Source organism: Lactuca virosa, chromosome 4 (genome assembly GCF_052849685.1).
Source record: "Lactuca virosa cultivar CGN04683 chromosome 4, Lactuca_virosa_CGN04683_v6, whole genome shotgun sequence".
Lineage (NCBI taxonomy): Eukaryota > Viridiplantae > Streptophyta > Magnoliopsida > Asterales > Asteraceae > Lactuca > Lactuca virosa.
The window spans coordinates 372,926,686-372,946,830 of NC_136429.1; the positions used below are offsets into that span (position 1 = coordinate 372,926,686).

At 33.8% G+C, this 20,145-nt stretch overlaps 1 long non-coding RNA gene across 1 annotated transcript; it reads left to right on the top strand.

Annotated features, from left to right (window-relative positions):
* The first annotated feature begins 11,325 nt into the window (after positions 1-11,325).
* LOC145103737 (uncharacterized) lies at positions 11,326-11,883 on the top strand. Its single transcript, XR_013706825.1, has 3 exons — positions 11,326-11,377; positions 11,625-11,680; positions 11,799-11,883. It is a non-coding gene; the product is annotated as an uncharacterized LOC145103737 (long non-coding RNA).
* Positions 11,884-20,145: the final 8,262 nt, after the last annotated feature.

Here is a 20,145-nt window from a genome sequence, read left to right on the forward strand (position 1 = left end):
CGTTTTTGTCTGTCTTTTTACCGTTGTGCTACTTTTGACGAGACCTTCGATTCTTGTTTAAGTTGCGTCGGCTAAATATCGATTGATTTATATTTCAAATTTTTAGCTATCTACTGCTAAACCGAAACTTCGAAAAAACCATAACTTCCTCATACGAAGTCAGATTTTGACGTTCATTTTATGAACGTTCTCGGTTTAACATATTCTACAACTTTCAATTAGATTGTTTAGGCTAAAAAGCCTTTTATCGAAAATTCATTTTTTACACTGAATAGTGTTTTGCCGGTTTTGACGCGGATTTTCGATTGGTCATAACTTCTTCGTTATAACTCGGATTTCAGTGTTCTTTATGTTTTTGGAAACCTTGTTATAAACTCTACCACTTGGTTCATCCCAATTACGATTATTGATCAATTTATTTTTGACCAAACTTTGACTGGTGTCACATTATCCCCCCGTTAGAGGGAATTTCATCCCGAAATTAAGTCTAAAGTGATACTCATGGACTAGGTCTAATCTTTCCTTTCCCAAGTGAATTCAGGTCCCTGGTTTGTAATCTAATGAACCTTCACTAACGGGATAAGACTTTGCTTGGTTCTTTTGATTTCCCTATCCATGGTTTTCATTGGTTCTACTATAGAGTGTAGACTTTTATTTGACTTGATTTCATTGAGTGAAATAACAAGTGTTTTATCGGACAGACACCTCTTTAGATTAGATATGTGAAAGATGGGATGAATGTTATTAAGTTTTTGTGGTGGTTTTAAGTTTAAAAGTACAAGACCAATTCTGGTAATAACCTCAAATGGTCCTACGTACTTTGAGTTTTGTATTTCATGCTTTCTCAAGCGCATCTTGTCCTTCCTGAGTGAGTCCTTCATATGACAAGGTCACCAATCCTGGAATTCCAAGGGTTTTCTTTTATCGAAGCCGTAGCTTCTCGGGTTAACTCTGGAAGCTTTATATCGCTTCCTGATTCGTATTTTGTTTTTGGTAGTTTCTCGGATGAATTCCAGATCAGCGAGGGTGCTGTGTGGAAATTGGATCTCTAGCTAGTTGCGTATTACCACTTTAGTCCAGTGCAGATAGGATCTGCACTTATGACTGCAGAAGGTTCTAAATGGAGCAACTTAAATGCTAGCGCGATAAAGGACTCGACTAATTGGTAAATGGGTATCCCATTCTTTACCATAGTCGATCCCATAGAATCATGACTACTCTGGTTCCTAGAGATTTTTGAGTGACGGCCTGAACTGGGAGATGATTCTATTATCTCAGTGGAGATAACAGATATTGGCATACCGTGAACTCACATGTTCTCGTTATCTTCTCTACTTTCCACATTTTCAGGTTTCAAGGCTTCCTATTGAGCCTCCTTACTTTGTGTGGAGAGATTTGAAAGGGTTATCATAGTCCATGATTGGCACCATGACCTGGGTACTCTTTCCGACTTAGGGTGTCAGCTACCATATTGGCGTTGTCGAGATGATAACGAATTTCAAATTCATAGTCATTTAGTAGCTCGACCCACTGTTGTGGTCTCATGTTGAATTCCACCTGGTAGAATACATGATGCTGGCTTTTGCTCTGAAGTTCATGATCAGACTCATACTTGGCTCATCCATCATTACCTCGTGTATTCAAGTCGTATATATTTTAGATTTCACAAAACGTTCGGATGGGTGACTCTGCCCCAGGTCCACAACCAAACAAGGAACAGAAGATAGGGCGGAATCACACATCCTTAATCTTGTTAAGTCTAACTTATATACCACTCTCGTGTATACACTTAGCAGCGATAGATTAACTCAATGAGTTCTTAGTCTCTATTCTTGAACTTGACCTATGGTTTGATGATTTTCCTATGAGATCTATTGAGGTACTTTGGTAGTTACTGACTTCTAAGACTACTTCGGTGCTTTTCGTTTGAAGTTTCCTGTCTACTGAGTAGGCTAGAATGGCATGGTACTCTTCGCATGGGTACTTCTGAAGTTTTGAAACGAGAGACAACCTAAGGGTTTTGTGTTATGGATTGAAAGAATTTCATCTTACGGCTGATTAAGGAAAAAGTTCTCTCATACAGCATAAGAATTTTCACATGGTAAGGACCAAGCCAAACCATGTAGAATGAGGATGTCGGAATTTTCTCGATGAAATAAATATTAAGTCGTTCTGGGACGAATGATTACTAGAATGATATCCTATGTACCTAAGTTTTCAGCGCTTCTGGTTTTATTCTGTTATTATCACTACGAACCCCTTTTTGATTCGAAATTTGCGGGTACTACCAATACGAGGGTTCTGATAATTTGAAATTATGAACTTTCATGAAACGATCCTTACTAGGTCTCTCTATAATCGCTTGGTGTATACAAGTCATGTATAATTAAGATTGGTAAGACTTTTGACTGAGCAACCCTGCCCTAAATCCACAACCAAAAAAGGAACAGGAAATGAGGTGGAATTACTCACTCTAAGTCTACAAATCTTAATTATAAATGACCCTTATGTATATACTAAGTCATCATAGCTTACCTGTTAGGGCTTCAAATTTTATATAAGTGTTATGATTTAATTTGAACGGAAGAGTAATCATAATTTTAAATAATTATCGGGGTTTGGAAGCGTACCAAAATGTAGCAGGGTTCTTTGATGTTTCCCCATGTATTGGGGTCAAAATCCTCCTGCTCCCCCGTCGTTCTTCTCTGTTGGACAATCCCTATTGTAATGTCCTATTTCACCACAAAGGTGACATATGGGAATCGTTCCAACATCGGTAGTTGAAGTGATGAACTCAACCGGAGTTCTACAGATGCGGGCGGTATGCCCCTTCATGTTGCATCTATTACAATGCAGCTCTCGGCAAACTCCATGATGATGGTAGTTGCACTTGCTGCAGTGTGGGAGGTTTCCTAAGTACGGCTTGGTTGGTGCTAGAATAACAGGGCTGACGGGGGTATTGACTGCCCCAGTTCGTTGCCCTCTGTTAGGTTCTTGAGTTGAACAACTCCCTTCCTTGTTCTCGAACTTTCGTTTAAGGATATTAGGCTTAAGGTTCGAGGTGTTCTTACAGGTAGGTGCTTGTGGCTGTACTTGGTCATCACCACGATCAGGGTTACCGATAGCATTACTACTAACATTGGCATTGTTAGCATTCAGATGTGTCATGACAGCTGCTGTGACCGCAGCTTGAAACGTAGCCGCATCTATCTGAAGGATTGGTGTTTCGATGGTGGGTTGGTTACATTTCTTTGGAGGCACGATTCTGTTACATGATAAGAAAATGAGCTTGTGAGCGACTATCGTGTTTTTAGATGTATTCTAATCATTTGTATCTATGTATTAATCTTTTGTTTTGTTATATTGTTCTCAATGATTCGACCTACATCCCTATGATGCAGTCCTGGTAAGGAACAGAGTTAAGTTTCTAGAATGGTTAGGAACCGAGTATCATCCGAACTAAGTTACCTTCGTTTGGTGGATATCATTTCCCAATTTTCGAAAATATTCGAAAATAATTCATAACAGTGTCTACATAAAATAGACTTATGAATTTGAGAAGTAATCACTATCAATTAAGATTCCGTGATCTGATTTATTATTATTAGCTGTAACAGGAAAAGAGGATAAGCTCAAAACCTAATGTGAGTAATGAAATCACTAACTCGCTAGGTTGAACCGATTTACTAGTTATTACTTAGATGAAATGGTGCTCAAACTCTTCACATGAATCATGCATGGTTTTCCTTTGTTCTCCGTTCTATTCTGGGTGGTAATGATTTGTTCTCTCCTGGTATCTATAGGGTGTCCTTCTCCTCTGTAGGTATATTGAATTCCCAGGCTGTCTCACTTCCGATTCTGACACTGGTCCCCATTACTTCGTAATGAAGATTTTGAATCTCGGAAGTTCATGCGAATCTCTCATTGGTGTCCTTAATAGGGTAAGGGCACTAAATGATTTCTATAGTTTGTTTACTTCTCCTATGTTTCTTTCTTGGGATTATCCTAATGAAATTCTGTTGGATCCTCCTTGACTCTTCTATTGATTGCTGGAGTAACTATGTTTATCTAACGGGTTTATACGAGAATGGGAATGTCTAAAGAATCTATGAGAAAATTTGAATTTTTACGAAGGTGATTCTTTCTGGTCCTTCTATAATCACATGGTGTGTACCGATTATATATAATCCAGATCAAATAGACCTTTGAATAAGTAATCCTACTCTAAAACCACATCCAAACAAGGAAAAGGAAGTAGAGTGAAAATCACATATTCTAAGTCTATAAAATCTCGGCTATATATAACCTTAACGTATCCACTTAGTAATTATAGACTTATCAGAAAAGATCTTGTTAACATTTCCTCAAAGGTATGTAAAATACCTCCATGTTATTTTAGTTATGAGTTTGATTCTTGGACTTCTAGATACAAGAACTTAACAAGTTTTCAGTTTTCTTGTTATAGCATCCTAAATTACTCCCATAGTATTTTAGTCTTTATGCTTGGTTCTAGAATTCTTCTGGTTCTTAGGTAAGTTTTAGACCAGTTGCAACACTACAATCACTCCCCAAACACGTGTTGGTCATATCTCGGATGAATATAGTTGATCAGGCTATATTGATCCCAGATATGATTACGTCACTGTCTAGGTTTAACTGCAATGTCCAACATCCAAATACTTTAGTTTTCTTCTTCTTGTGATACTCATTCTGGTATATATACTATGCATGTACTTATACTTTTATAAAATATTGATATATTATTAAAGTATAACTCTTGGTCAGAGTGTTTTTATCCCAATGGGTTTATAGTTGTATATCTTTTATGACTGATATACCGAGTTCACTATAAACACTGCTCTGATACCAATCTGTCGCACCCCCAAACCAGAACGGCGGAAACGTTCGGGGGCGGAGGACTTAAGGTAAGTATCACAACACATGTAACATAGTAATCAAAGTACAAACAACCATTGCATTAATAAGTATAAGTTTTATATAAGTGTTTAAACATTACATATTCAAACACTAAAGTAGGTACAGTAGAAGACAAGAGTCGCAGTACGGTACTAGGTAGTCTTCTCAAAAGCTTCTGGAGTGTACCTGTCTACTGGATTCCTGAGAATACAAGTTATTTGGAAAGAGTAGATCAGCATTTAAGCTGGTGAGTTCATAAGTATTTAAGTTCTGTTAAGTATACCGTAAGTTCTTTGAATAAGTTCACTGGTTTCTCCAGGAAATCCTATATCTCCTGAGGTGATTAACTGATAACCCCAATAGTTTCCCTCTGTATTTACCTAGTTTATACTGATTATACATAACATAATATTGAATTGACAGTTAAATGGGTGTATCTGCCCTAAGCCCACAACCAAACAAGGAACATGAAGTAAGGCGGAAGTCACACATTTCACTGTCAATCGGACATTACTTATGTACAACTCTGATGTAATAACTAAGGAATTATAGAATTAACCACTAAAGGTCTTTTATGTTATACTAGTTTACAAAGATTGAATGACTAAGTTTCATTTGATAAGTGGTTTAATCCCTTAAACCGTTTCCTTGGTATAAGTGGTTTAATCCCATAAACCGTTTCATTTGTAAAAGTGTTCTTAGTTATATTTGTTCTATAGTAAAAACCTTAGTATTAACCCTGGAGAGTATTGTATTATCCATAATACTACCTTGTGGTTTTAAATGTTCAAAACCAGAAGTAAAATACTTGGTTTCATGATACGTAGCTTTTACTGTAAGTAAAAACTACTGAAGGTATATCTGGTCGGGATGTAATTAACTTTTCTTACTGTTATAAGAGAAGTATATTACTTTGTAATTCACTCGTTGTTTTATCCATGTGAGTCCTATCAGCCATACTAATATGACGGAAATGCCTGCAGCGACGTTCTTCAGGCGTCGGAACTGGAATGATATTTGACACCCTAGGTCTGCCGGCCAAATTGTAGCGGACAATAGAGGTGCGGGATTGTCAGTCCCATATAGATCTATACACAAATTCACGCTCTCCCTACAAGAGATTCTGGCTAATAGTTCAGGACTTAAAAGGTCGTACTTAGATAAGTACACCGTGAAGGGTCTCACAAATTTATTGTTTCAACGAGATTTACGATGTATTATTATTACCTGTGAATGCTAACTCTGGTAGTTTGTATCGTACCCTTGGTTAATGCAAACCCGGTATAATGTATTATTACCTCGTGTTTGCTAAATCGGGTACTCTGTATAGTACCTTTGCTAATGCAAACCCGGCAGAATGTATTATTACCTCGTGTTTGCTAACTCGGGTACTCTGTATAGTACCTTTGCTAATGCAAACCCGGCAGGATGTATTATTACCTCGTGTTTGCTAACTCGGGTACTCTGTATAGTACCTTTGCTAATGCAAACCCGACATTACCTCATGTTTGCTAACTCTGGTACTTTGTATAGTACCTTTGTTAATGCAAACCCGGTATGATGTATTATTACCCGTGATTGCTAACTCTGGTACTCTGTATATCGTACCTTTGTTAATGCAAACCCGGTATGATGTATTATTACCCGTGATAGCTAACTCTGGTACCCTGTATATCGTACCTTTGTTAATGCAAACCCGGTATGATGTATCTTTACTTCTTTAATATGTTGTTCGTATATTAAAGGTGTTATACATATCTTGTTATATTTGAATGTATTTTGGTAATTTCCTTGGAAAGTATACAGTCGTGAATCATACTTGTATCTTTAGTTTTGAATCATTAACTATACCTATTATAATTTATATGTTCTATCTGATTAGCATGGTTTCTCATGGATGAACACCTTTGCTCAGCCTAATACAAAGGTGAAGATACCAAAAGGAGTAACCTTTTGTACTCATATATGTATAATATATATATATATATATATATATATATATATATATAATTAAGAAGGAAACGACCTTCGGACAAATAATAAAACCTTAATTCCACATCCAAAGAAGGAAAAGAAAATAAGATAATTCATTAGTCCTAAGCCCTTCAAATCTTATTTATATATTTATACATATATACACATGATTTTGGCATATAAAATTTGAAATAGTTTATAAAACATTTTTCAAAGAATTTAACGGAGTTTACATGACTTTTAAGATTTAACATGGCTTTAAGTTATTTTGGAAGTATTTGATAATTCTTAAAAGCATACGAAAATTTTCTGTGTGATTATTATCACATACAGTTATTAACACAATTTAATATTGTGTTAAACTTGTATTCCCTCCCTAAAAAGCATTTAAAAACCATTGAAAAGGTAAATTATAGGGGTGTGAACTCACTTTGATAAGCGGTGATTCGGGCAGCGTTTCGTTTCCCGGAAAAGAGTTTGTTTGACGAAAAACCGGCTCAAACCGGGCAGAGTTTCGACAGGAGAGAGGATGACTTCTCGAGAATTTCGGGGCTCCGGGGCTTGCTTCGGGCATTAGACGTGATACCGGGGCCTTCGGGGGTCGTGACAAAGTTGAGGGGGTGAAATGGTGCAAAATGGATGAAAAATGGGGTGAAAAAACCTTCTTAGCCGAGGAGTCTCGCACCCTTTATATAGGGGTGCGAGGGTGCGGTCCGAGATGGTGAGTGAGCAGCCACCTGGCGAGGGTGAGGAGTCCGCAGGACACGCGTCAGACATGCGGAGTGTACACATGCGAGGCTCGGACCCGGTGGCGAGGCGGTGGCTTCGGACTGGACCGGACTTCGGTCCAATGGGAGAAGGCCACGCATGCGAAGGGTCATCCGAGGAATGTCTCATGCGAGTGCTATCCGAAGCTTATTGGACCTCGGCTGCGGTCCACTAAGAAGGTGACACGTGAACTACGGTCCAACCAGAGGATGACACGTGGAGTTTCGCACGTGATGATGACGTGTCCGAAGAGTGACATGCGAAATTTCTCGGTTATCCACAATTTCTCGATTTTTGTGCCAAAAACTTGCGAAATTCATAACTTTCGCATACGAGCTCCGTTTTTGACGTTCTTTATATGCACGCGTAGGTAAAATCATACCCTACGACTTTCGTTTAGACTTTGTCGGCTGGTTTTGACTTTATTTTTAATATTATTGTTTTAAACAGACCGGGACGAGAATTCGTTAAAAATTCATAACTTCTTCATCCGACGTCCGTTTTCGTCTGTCTTTTTACCGTTGTGCTACTTTTGACAAGACCTTCGATTCTCGTTTAAGTTGCCTCGACTAAATATCGATCGATTTATATTTCGAATTTTTAGCTGTCTACTGCTAAACCGAAACTTCGAAAAACCATAACTTCCTCATACGAAGTCAGATTTTGACGTTCTTTTTATGAACGTTCTCGGTTTAACATATTCTACAACTTTCATTTAGATTGGTTAGGCTAAAAAGCCTTTTATCGAAAATTCACTTTTTACACTGAACAGTGTTTTGCCGGTTTTGACGCGGATTTTCGATTGGTCATAACTTCTTCGTTATAACTCGGATTTCAGTGTTCTTTATGTTTTTGGAAACCTTGTTACAAAGTCTACCACTTGGTTCATCCCAATTACGATTATTGATCAATTTATTTTTGACCAAACTTTGAGTGGTGTCACATTACGCCACTTCTTCTATTGCTGCATGTCTCGCTTTTCAGGTTAGGGTTCGCATCCCCCATGTTGTTGTTTGAAGCAACCAGAACTCCCAAAAGAAACGATTGGAGAATACCTTCTTATTCATCCATAACATGGCGTTTGAGTTACTTCATTGTCATCCCTTCCCCTATATATTTCTACACTGCAAATCTCCACATGTAATCCAAATACTCTTGAGACTTTAACATCGCTTCCTTGTGAAGTTTTGGATGCTTATATCTGCAAGTTTGGAATTAGACCAATGGGATGAGACAACATTATGGCAACTACATCATTTGTTATTAGGTATTGTGTTTTTTTAGTTACTTCACTACTTCCACCAATGTAATATAAGCTCATTCTATTAGCTATCATTTTGATATGTGATTTTCATTATGGTAAACTACCCACTGATTTTATTCTTAACCAACTTTGATATTTTTCATGTTAATCTGTGCCTGCATTGATATATTTTAGAACGTTGAAGCTTTGGATTTGATGTAGAGATAGAGTAAAATAAATGATAACATGAATGAGGAAAATAAGAGAAGGATGTATTGTGAAATGTGACAAGTTTGATTATGCTCTCTAAGTGCTCGATGAAATACTTAAACCATGTCTTATTTCTAATTCCCCTTACCGCAGTCGGATACCAAGAAGCTAATCCATTCTTTTAATCAGTATACTTTTTGAATGGTTGAAAGGTGTCGCATTCAAATTGTAGTAGATGGGATCTCGAATAGAATTGATAATGATGTTACAGTGAGTTCTACCAAGTATTCTTTTTCATTATTTTATTAAAGTGGAGGTTAATATTTGCATAATGTCAAGCTGTAGCTACTCTGAATCTTCATAGCTACTCTGAATCTTCATAGGTCATTTTCACTGTAGGTTATGTTGTAATGCAAGGATTCACTCAGTGGAATCTTGATTTTGATGCAAATGGTGAGCATGGTGACAGATATGTATGCGTTAATAAACCTGATTGTAGTGTTATTGTTTAGAAACTTAAAAAGGAACGTTATAGTGGAATAAACACATTTCTATATGGTTTATGGATGATATAAAGTTTTTTTTTGTGTGTGGCGTTCTAATTTAGTTATGTTTCATTGAATTTCAGCTTGTAGGTTAAACTTTTATAATGAATTCATGATTTCTTAATATGATATGTTGTAGATGACCGAAAAGTATGCGAATGTAGTATTATTTCTTATACTATGCTAATTTCGTTCTACAAATTACGCTATCGGGAACCAGATTGTGATGATTGATGATATGAAGATTGTGGATTATTCATATATGTAATTTCATTAATTACATCATACATGCTTCAGGACCAAGAGGCACATGCAGCACAGGTATTTAATTAAATGACACTTTCATATGAGTTGCCATATGTATTGATGGGGGCAAAATGGTCCTCCAGTGAAGCTGTTACAACTAAAACAATGAAATTATGATGCTTAATTTTGGAAGCCATATCATCTTTTTTTTTTGTTATCTATTTGATAGTAACATGCTCTTCACAACTTGAAATTTCTCTAATCAAGGTACACGAATATAACCAAGACCGATATTTCCATAAGATTTCAAACCTTGATGGACTAAATATTGTGTTTTCTTTGAATTTGTTAGAGGTTGATACTTCTGTTGGCATTTTACATAGGCGTATTAATGCGTTTAGTTGACTTTTGATGGCTTTCAGTTGTTTGTGTGATGGTACCCTGTTTTTGATTCTTGATTATGACAGTTTGTTTATAGTTTCCTACCAAATTCGATGCCTACTTAAGCAAATGATCCTCCTGTATATCAAAGGTTTGCACCTTTCAGCAATTAGTTTGTATATTTCATCATATCATATATCTATCTCTTTATAAGTATCATTTTAACCTGTGGATCGATTTTCTTCATCTGAATGAAGTTATTGTTTCGTTCATTTAAGTTTATTTGCACTTTTTACAAGATAATTGTCTTTGTTAATGCAGTTTTTGGGTTCGAGGCGCATTCAGTTTGGCCTATGGGAGTTGGAATACTAGCAAATATTACATCTTTTATGCCTATTAAAAAAATCAAGATCCTTGCAAGTATAGTGTTGTACGACTTTTACCCTTGATGTTTATTTAAAGTTTGAAGGTCATCATGTTAGAGTTTGTATGCTTTGAATATTCATATTATGATATTAATTATTGACTCTAATGTTATATACCCTCTGTAAGGCATTTATGGACATGGCTGAAAGTGTCATCGGTAACAAAGAAAAACTTCATTTCTCTTTCAAAAAATGGTTGTAGCTGAAAGTACATTATGAAGCATGATTATCAGGTTTGCATTAAAAACGCCCTTTTCTTATTTTCTCATAAGATGAAGAGTAAAAACCAACAAAAACAAACCTTTGTGAGGCAAGGATGTATGAATAGATTAATTCTAAGTTATTTATTAATAATAAATAAGTTGCTTTTGTTCCTCCTATTGTGATCCTTCTTTTCATTGTATCTATTTGCAGGACCAAGAAGGGTAGAAAGGTTGTTCTAAGCATTGTGATATGTAGCCATTGAGAGAGAGAGAGAGAGAAGAAGAAGAAAGTCTTATGCAACACGTAACTCATTGTGGCTACTTTATTTGAATCATGCATGATTTATGTCCATTTTAATATATTTTAATTATGAATAGAGTAATTCTATTAGTTAGGAGGGTGATGCTGAAAATATGATTGAAATGTTAGAAGAATATGTAGGGGAATGGTAGATGACATTGGAGGTACAAATTGTTTCTTTAAGCACATACCTAACCTGAAAATGTCCAATACTTATTAGTAATGGATTGGAAATACTTCAACTCAACTGAATTTAAGCTACTCAATTATGTAATTTTCACTTGAAACTACAATGTGAGTGGCAAAAATTATGTAATTGATATCTGTTCTGTACTTCTGTTTCTCGAACTATAGTTTATTTGATCTATAATTTTGTATATGTTTATTTATCTTACATTTATGTCAATGTAGATCATTGATGTGCTATTTCTAGGGAGGGCCATTGGCATTGACCAATTCCATGAGAGGTCAATATGAAAATGATCTTAATGTGGAAACATGATGTATACTGATATTTACAAAAAAAAACACTGTATAAATTAACAAATTTATAAATCCACTTTTATATTTCCCTTTTTTCCCCAGGTTTTATATTAAAACAGGAAGAAACTTTCAAAAGAAATATGGCATGTTAGAGGACAATATGTGGAGCAAATAAGTTGAAAAACTTTAAGAATTTGGGGTGAGATTATTCTAAGATATTGTTGAGTTTGATTTTAGTGTATAAATATTCAAAAGTAAGAAAATAAAATGTTCCATAATGGCTTAATTTATATATTATATGCTACTATTAACACGAGTTATGAGTAATCATAGAGAACCCTGAAAGGATAGACATTGTGTCTGACCTAATTGGAGAATAATTTAAATTTAATGTTTGTTTTGATTTAATTTGCATTAAACTAAGTAGCAATCAACTGATATAGTTGTGATAGATATGTGTTTTAGGATTGCTGCTTTCAAATTTGAAATTTATACTCCATGCCTTAATAAAGTATTTTTGTGCAATGCTTCAGTTAACATTCTACCTTCGCCTAAGTTAGCTATTATTTATTTTTCAACCAAGACGGATGAATGAAAAGCTTTAGATGTCCATTAAATTGAGACTTAAATATATAATATGATAATATAGTGTTGTCCTTAATCAAATGTAACTTATTTGTAATAATGCTAGAATTTAAATTAAACATTATATATCAAAAATTGATTAAAAATATTTGTATAGTGATTTTTATTTCATAAATTTTATAAATGTGGCATCTTTTACATGTGTTTGGAATTTAATTAGTTAGTAAACAATACTATCTAATCACAACTCATATTTATACAATATATTTTCTCAAAAAGTCAACCACAAATTTACACAAAATGAATCCTCTAATCTAATAAATAAAACGAATTTTGCCACTTAGTTCTCTTTACGGATTCATTATATGAAGTTCAACCTGAGGAAATCATTCAAGTAGTTTTTTGATTTGTTGACATTTATAAGAACTCGGTCTTTGTTTTTGTTGCAGTTTGTGTATAAAAGAAAGATAAAGTCTCCCAATTACAACATTGTACTTTTAGAGTACAATGTTATTAATATTTAAACTATTTTAAGTTGTCCCATGTAGCACATGGGTTATAACCTAGTATATATATATATATATATATATATATATATATATATATATATATATATATATATATATATATATGGCTAGGTTATTTTGTTTCTTACATTTTTTGTGTGCTAGAATGCACCAATAGTAATTTAGTAAATTAAATAATTATTTAATTAAATAAATATAGATATTAAATGATTTCCATAATTATATGTATATTAAATTATATCCATAATTATAATTCTCTTTTTATGGAAACTAATTGAATCCGTCATTAATGTCCACAATAACATTCTTTCAGAATGAATTCGCATCTAGGTTTTTATATATGAATTCGTATTTTGTTTCAGGACTCACTCACTTAAAATACAATAAAGTTGCATGGAATATGAAGAACGAGAGTGTATTCTACTAGAATAAACTCTCATTCTGCTGGAATACACTCTCATTATTATCTAGATATGAATTCATTCTGAAAGAATACTAGCCGTTTGCCCGCGCCAAGCGACAGGTGCGAATAATTTGTTTAAGAAATTAGTTTCTCGAGAATCTATAACATGGAAGGAAAAGAGTGGTTGAGTATATAGTGAGAGCGGTTATGTACTCAAATATACAGCACATTGTTTTTGGATGTTGCAGAGTGAGTTATTTTCAAACTGAGAGGAATTTTAAATTGACAGTGAGTTGTTCTCCTCTCATGCATGTGAATGCGATGGGCGGTGATAGTTTCTTTTCAGCACATAATTTCTTTTTCGATGATTGTATTCCTTTCGATGATGGTGGATATGTTTCTTTCGACGAGCCTTTTTAATTTGGAGGATAAACTTTTTGGTAAACATGTCATTTCACAAAGACATCATTATAGTGTACGTTGATCAGCTAATGGCTTCTCCGTCTTATGGTGTTTGTTTGAATACATCAATATTGGAAATTAATTTTTCATGAGTCAAACAACATTTCAAAAAAAATAGATACATAAAACTACTCAATAACAATCGGTTGCTATAACCAAACAAATTACAATTCAACCTGATTTGATTAACACCATACCATGACATAAAAAAGGATGTTATTAAGTTACATAAAAAATATGTAAATTAAAGTAAGGACACAAAAAATAAAACCTAGTGTATTTTTATTTAAGTGGATAAATGGGCATAGAAATTATGTAACATAAAATACCCGGAAATTTTAATAGGTAAACCTTGAGAATGGAAGTTGTACTAGACAAAACAAAACTATTAAAATTATAGTTAACATTTTGATTAGTGTTTGAAACCTCGAGACTCGGTTATGGGGTATGGACAAATGAGAAAGAGATGCCTCTTGAAATCTTGGATATCTTTTCCCATTAGATGACAGATAAGCATAGTTGTTTCATTCTTTTCAATATTTTTTCTAAAACCAATTAATTGAAAAAAAAAATTGTATTAATTCAAAGTTTCTAACACATATCATGCATTTTTTGTAATGTTAAAACCATATTTTGAGTTATTATTAGTTTTAAATCTGGTTCCAATTTTCCTAAATTTGTATTTTCTAGAAAGATTTTTTATTTAAAGTTTGATTTTTTTTTCCAAAACATCGGTTTCGTTGTTTAACTAAAAGTAAATCAAGTTATAGTAAATCAAAGACATTAAAATATTAAAAAACAACTCGAATGAGTTTATCCCAAGACTAATAATACATACAATTTACACCCCTGTTCCGGACATCCAATTAAATGGACTATGACAACCCTATTATTCATATACCAAACAGTAGACCTTCCATCGTTGCTGATTTAAAGGAAACCAAATATGCACTTTCTGGTTGAGTTAGCATTCAAGGCATCTCAAAACTTGCGTGTGGGAAAATTATAGAAGAGAAAGAATGTTTATAGTGCCTGCAAAATAACATATGCACTTATTACATAGACACAAAACCTACGGTACATGAAAATAAACACATATTATATCAATGTTATCCATAAATACAAACCAAATTTCACTTCCGTAATCCTGTAATTTTTGTAAAATACAATGTCTCATAAAAAGATTGAGAGTACAGTGTTAGAATTGGATAGATTTTTGAAAGTACAATTTCTTAACTTGGTTGTAAAAGAAAGAAATGAAAGTAAGATGTGATGATAAACATATTAATCAAAGTACATTTCTATTTAATGTATTTAAAACATATTAATCAACTACGTTGCAATTTCATGTATTTAGATTAAAAGAAAATTGTTTACCACTAAGATGTTAAGGAAATTTTCGAGACCATCAGTGACATTAATATTGTAAAGATGATAAGCACTGATCCACTAATTTACACGGTTCAAGTTTTGTTGATCTTGTAATCATATCATAAAAAACCATCAACTTAAATAATTTCAAATGTGTATTTTTTTTCATGCACCTTCATCATCCATGGTATCATCTGCTTTCTCCTTTATCTATCTAAATAAATAGAAATGGTACCAAAGAAATGATTATTTATTTGTTACAAATGCAAACCTAGATTAGACTGGTTGGTTGTGTACCAACGGAATGATTAGTAGCTTCAATCCTTTTCAAAATCTCATAAAACTTCTTAATTAAGACCTTGTTGAAACGTATTCATCTAAAGCCCAAAAACCTCTACACACTGACAACAAAAGTTACTGTCAAACATATAACCGCTTTGAAATATTCAAAAATGGGATTGCAACATAAATTAGGCATTTAAGCAAAGCTTACCTATAACCACATGTCTTTCACGTTTCAACTTTCATTTCTGCAATAAATATTGTGATCATAGTTACTTTAGAGGGGAATTCTAATAACATAAATAATAAAGTTCCTAAAAGATGTTTAACCTCAATAACTTGGTGATTTGTAGAATCTTTCCATGTGCTAATCAAGTTATAAGGGAAAATTTTAAATAACATAATCATTACTTCAACAAATGCATGAGCTTGACAAAAAAATAAATTAAGAACCAAAAAGAGTAACACTGAGAGAAAGTCTTTAGCAGCAACATATGGAAACTTGTTTTCCTGCTAAATGCTACCGGAAATTTCAAAAACTTTCAACAATGATGAACGAAACTACAAATCAAATACGTACCCTTCTAATAATAGGAGAAGAGCCTGCAACAGAAAACAAAAAATGAACATGCTTATTCAAGAATAAGAATCAAGAAAGTATTAAAATAGAAACCAAATATATGAATGAGTAAACCAAACTAAGCTTGAGAAAAATGAAATAACAAACTTACAATGATATAAATGAGATAATATTTGATGAAGGGGTGAAGGTGAAGCAAAATTTGAAGTCCTCTTGCTATGAAAACACCATCTGGACATTGTTTTTTTTTTCTCATTGCCCCTGCACACTGTTTTTATATTAATAAAAATCAATTTTTATAGTTTTAGGACCATATTGTCCCTGCACATTGTTTTATATAATAACAAAAAATTCAATTTCTAAAATTTTAGGACCATATTGCCCCTGCACACTGTTTTTATAATAAAAAAATCAACTTTTACAGTTTTAGGACCATATTGCCCCTACACACTGTTTTTATAATAAAAAAATCAATTTTTAAAGTTTTAGGACCATATTGCCCCTGATTTAAATCTGATTCATATTTCATAAAACAAAAAACAAAAAATAGATACAAGCTTCAAAAATTGATCTTAATTGTATAAATTATTTGTGAAATTTGATGGAAATATCTCTCCTGCTTTAACCGTGATGACATGAGGTGTAAAACCAACACCAGGTGCACCTATCAATCATATAACATAACAAAATTTAACAAAATACAAATTAATATATTCAAAAGCATCCCAATTTAATACAAGTATCAAGAATTGATTTAAACCGAGAAAATACCTCTTGGAGCAAATTTACAGTTTCAATCCTGTGTTAAGAATATAAACCACTTAAGACAGATATGTCCCTCTTCATCTTTTCTTCCAAAAACATCTTGATCACTACAATAAAAATAATTATAATTTATCAAGAACTTAAGCATCATACAATTATTTAAAAAATTGATTTCCCTGTTCTTAAACATCATAACTTATCAAGAACGTAAAAATACACAACAAATTAAGGCCTAAGGGATGTGGTTTCATTTCCATGGAGAATAGTTGGATGCAATGCATGAAGTGAAAAAAGGGGCAAATAAATCTAGGTTGACTAAAAGGTCAAGATTAGAAAAAAGAAAGAAATGGTAAAAAAAAAAATTCATCTCCTTGTTCTTTATAGGTTGGTATTATTTACAGCTTGGCTGCCAAATTACTACTTGTTCTTGATGGCAAAATACGAATTTTTTACATCTTCAAAGCTGGATTCAATCACCTTTTTTTATGGAAATCATCATCTCTTTGTTTGGAGATTCTTGTGTGATTAAAGTAGCAGCTTTGTATGAACTTTGTGTGTTTGTTGAAGCTTCTATTGCAAGATTTACGTCCCATGTCTGCAAATCAAAAAAGATACCCATGTCTAAATATTATGAGTGGTCTGTTCACATACCTTTGTGGTGGTGCTGAGAAAAAAAATCATCTTTTGAATCAAAGTGTTGAGATTGAAGAAGGAATGATACTTATAAACAAACAAACAAACAAACAGTTAAAGAGAGAGAAAGAGATGATCACACTTATTAGAATATTTACCTCCTTCTTTGAGAAGGATTTCTTCGAATTCTTATGAATATGTTTTTCGTGAAAAAGATTCCTCTTGCTTCTTGATCAATTTCTCAGTACACATCCAAGTACAGATAAAATAAGAAAAATTGGAGGGTTAAACTTTAAGGTTCAAAAGGGATAGTACTGGAGAGAAGGGAGCAGGTGGTGGTTGTTCAATGGCGGTGAATGTTGTGGTGTCTTATGTAAATGATGGTATGATTTCAAAATCTGCTAAATGGGTGATGTTGAAAATCGAACATTTATTCGGGTGGTGCTGAAAATCGAAGATGGCGGTCATTGGTGTCTAAATTTCAATCCTGGTCCATGAAATAAACACACACAAACACATACACAGTTAGAGAGAGATAGTGGTGAATGAAGCCCTAAATAATGTCGCACAACCTTAAATCGTTAAAGAAAACTCGATAATCAACTTGAAATTGTGAAGAAAAACAATGAAATCATGAATTTGTGTTGAAGAAACTTACATAGCTTGCAGGAGATACGGTGGAGGAGGCAAATGTTGATACGGGAACCATAAATGGAATAGGAGGGATATGGATTAGGGCTCTTATAAGAGAGTTCCAGAGAAGAGATGGCGAAGGATTCTTCCACAAGCAATGCCTATTAATCGACTGAGATAAGAGATGATATATAGAGAGATGGAAGAGATCAATTAGAGAGACAGAAGAAATTAAAGTGAGTAATTAGAGAGACATAATAGATTTGGGAGAAACGATGACTGATGGTTTTAGATGAAATTAGGGTTTTCCATGTTTAGATATAGGGAGAAGGTACTACCGTCAGTTACAATCAAATGAGCATGTGCAGACGTTTTCATTATGCTTAACAGGATTGTACATGATGTTATAATAGGTATACCTCTTAATTTTCAAGAAATGGTCAATATCCTTAATAATATAGTAAAGATTATTGTTGACATTAATGACGAATTTAATTAGTTTCCATAAAAATGAGTTATAAGTATGGATAACATTTAATATACATATAATTAATACTAAATTCCTATTGATGCATTCTAGCACACAATAGATGTGAGAAACATTTGAACTTACCTCTCTCTCTCTCTCTCTCTCTCTTTATATATATATATATATATATATATATATATATATATATATATATATATATATCATATTAATGAAGATGACAATATAAAAATGTGCCTCTATCAAAACTTCGACATAAGTTCTTAACGATACTTTTATTTGTTCCTACAAATATTATAACACTAGATTCATCAACTTACTATTATCTAACATTTTTATTTCCACAAGTGCGTCTAAATATGTCTAACATTTTATAAAATTCTTATGTTTATCAATTACTAACCACAACATTTTTAACAAACTTTATTTGTAAAAATAGTATTTATAATAAGCATAGACATTTATAATTTTTGTATGTAGCATCAACTTTCCATGCATGTAACATATAAACTTTTTAGCCATCAATTTAAATCAAAATACTCAAGTATGTATCTCCCCCCCCCCAAACAAATAAAAATGTAAAACGAGCCATAAAGACTCACATTTGGTGCGTGTTTCTTGAGTTTAGACGGAAGATTCGGTGAGGTTCTTGCTTCGTTCAAGACCCGGTTGCTTCACCAAACAATAAACAAATCTTGATTTAGATTACTAGACCTCAAAAAGATGCACAAAACAGCAAGTTTTTCAGACTTTAAGACGGGAGAAAAACTCACCAAAACAACCACAGGGGCTGTCGACGGAAATGGGGTGGTCATGGGTGTTTCCAGCAGCCCACTTGGCCCTTTTCTTCCTGTTTTCGCAGCAGCACTTGAGGGGGATAATTGGGTAGAAAAACAACGACTTTAGGCGTGTAATTGGCACGTTTGTTGGCTGTAACATGTGGCTAAACTCGGTGGTGGCTGCTCCTCTTTGCCTCCCGAAATCACAGAGGAAAACACATCCGAAGGTGTTCTTGATGAACTTCGAACACAAGAGAGGAAGTACAGAGGAAAGAGGTTTGAGGCTGAACTTTTCTGGGTTAATGGTCCTTAATAGTGCCCTTTTTATACTCTCCTAAAAGCTATCAACTTTCCTCTATGATGTACATTTGGCCATTTTTAGAAGCAACTCTATTCTCTAATAAAGGCTTGGGGTTTGCATGGATGAGAGAATTGTGAGAGAAGGATGGCACGTCAGATAGAGGGAGAAGTAGTGTGCTAGTCATTTAAGATACTCCACTTGTCCATGTTTTCATCATTAGAGTACTTCTTTGGTTACTCATAAAAGTTAAGCAATTTCACCTCACCTACCTTTGTACTTTAGATTAAAACTTGAAAGCAACTCTCTTTAGTGCATGGTACTTGCTACATGAAGAAAAGGTGGAATTTGGTGGGTGAAGGAGTATTTATCACGTGAGAAGGAGGAGAGCAGAGTCCTAGGTGTTGAATTTGGCCTTTAATTCTTATGTCTAGTGGTATTTTGGGAGTAGTGAATAAGTAGCCTTTACATGAGATGTAATATGTCAAAAATGAACTCTTGGGTATGGATGGGGTAGTTTTCGATATTTCCGAACCATATACACACATGCATATATTTCATACTCCATTTATTTTGTTACATTTTTGTCATATGAAAGGTTCACTTATTATTACATAATATACTTGTATGGACTTAGACATTTT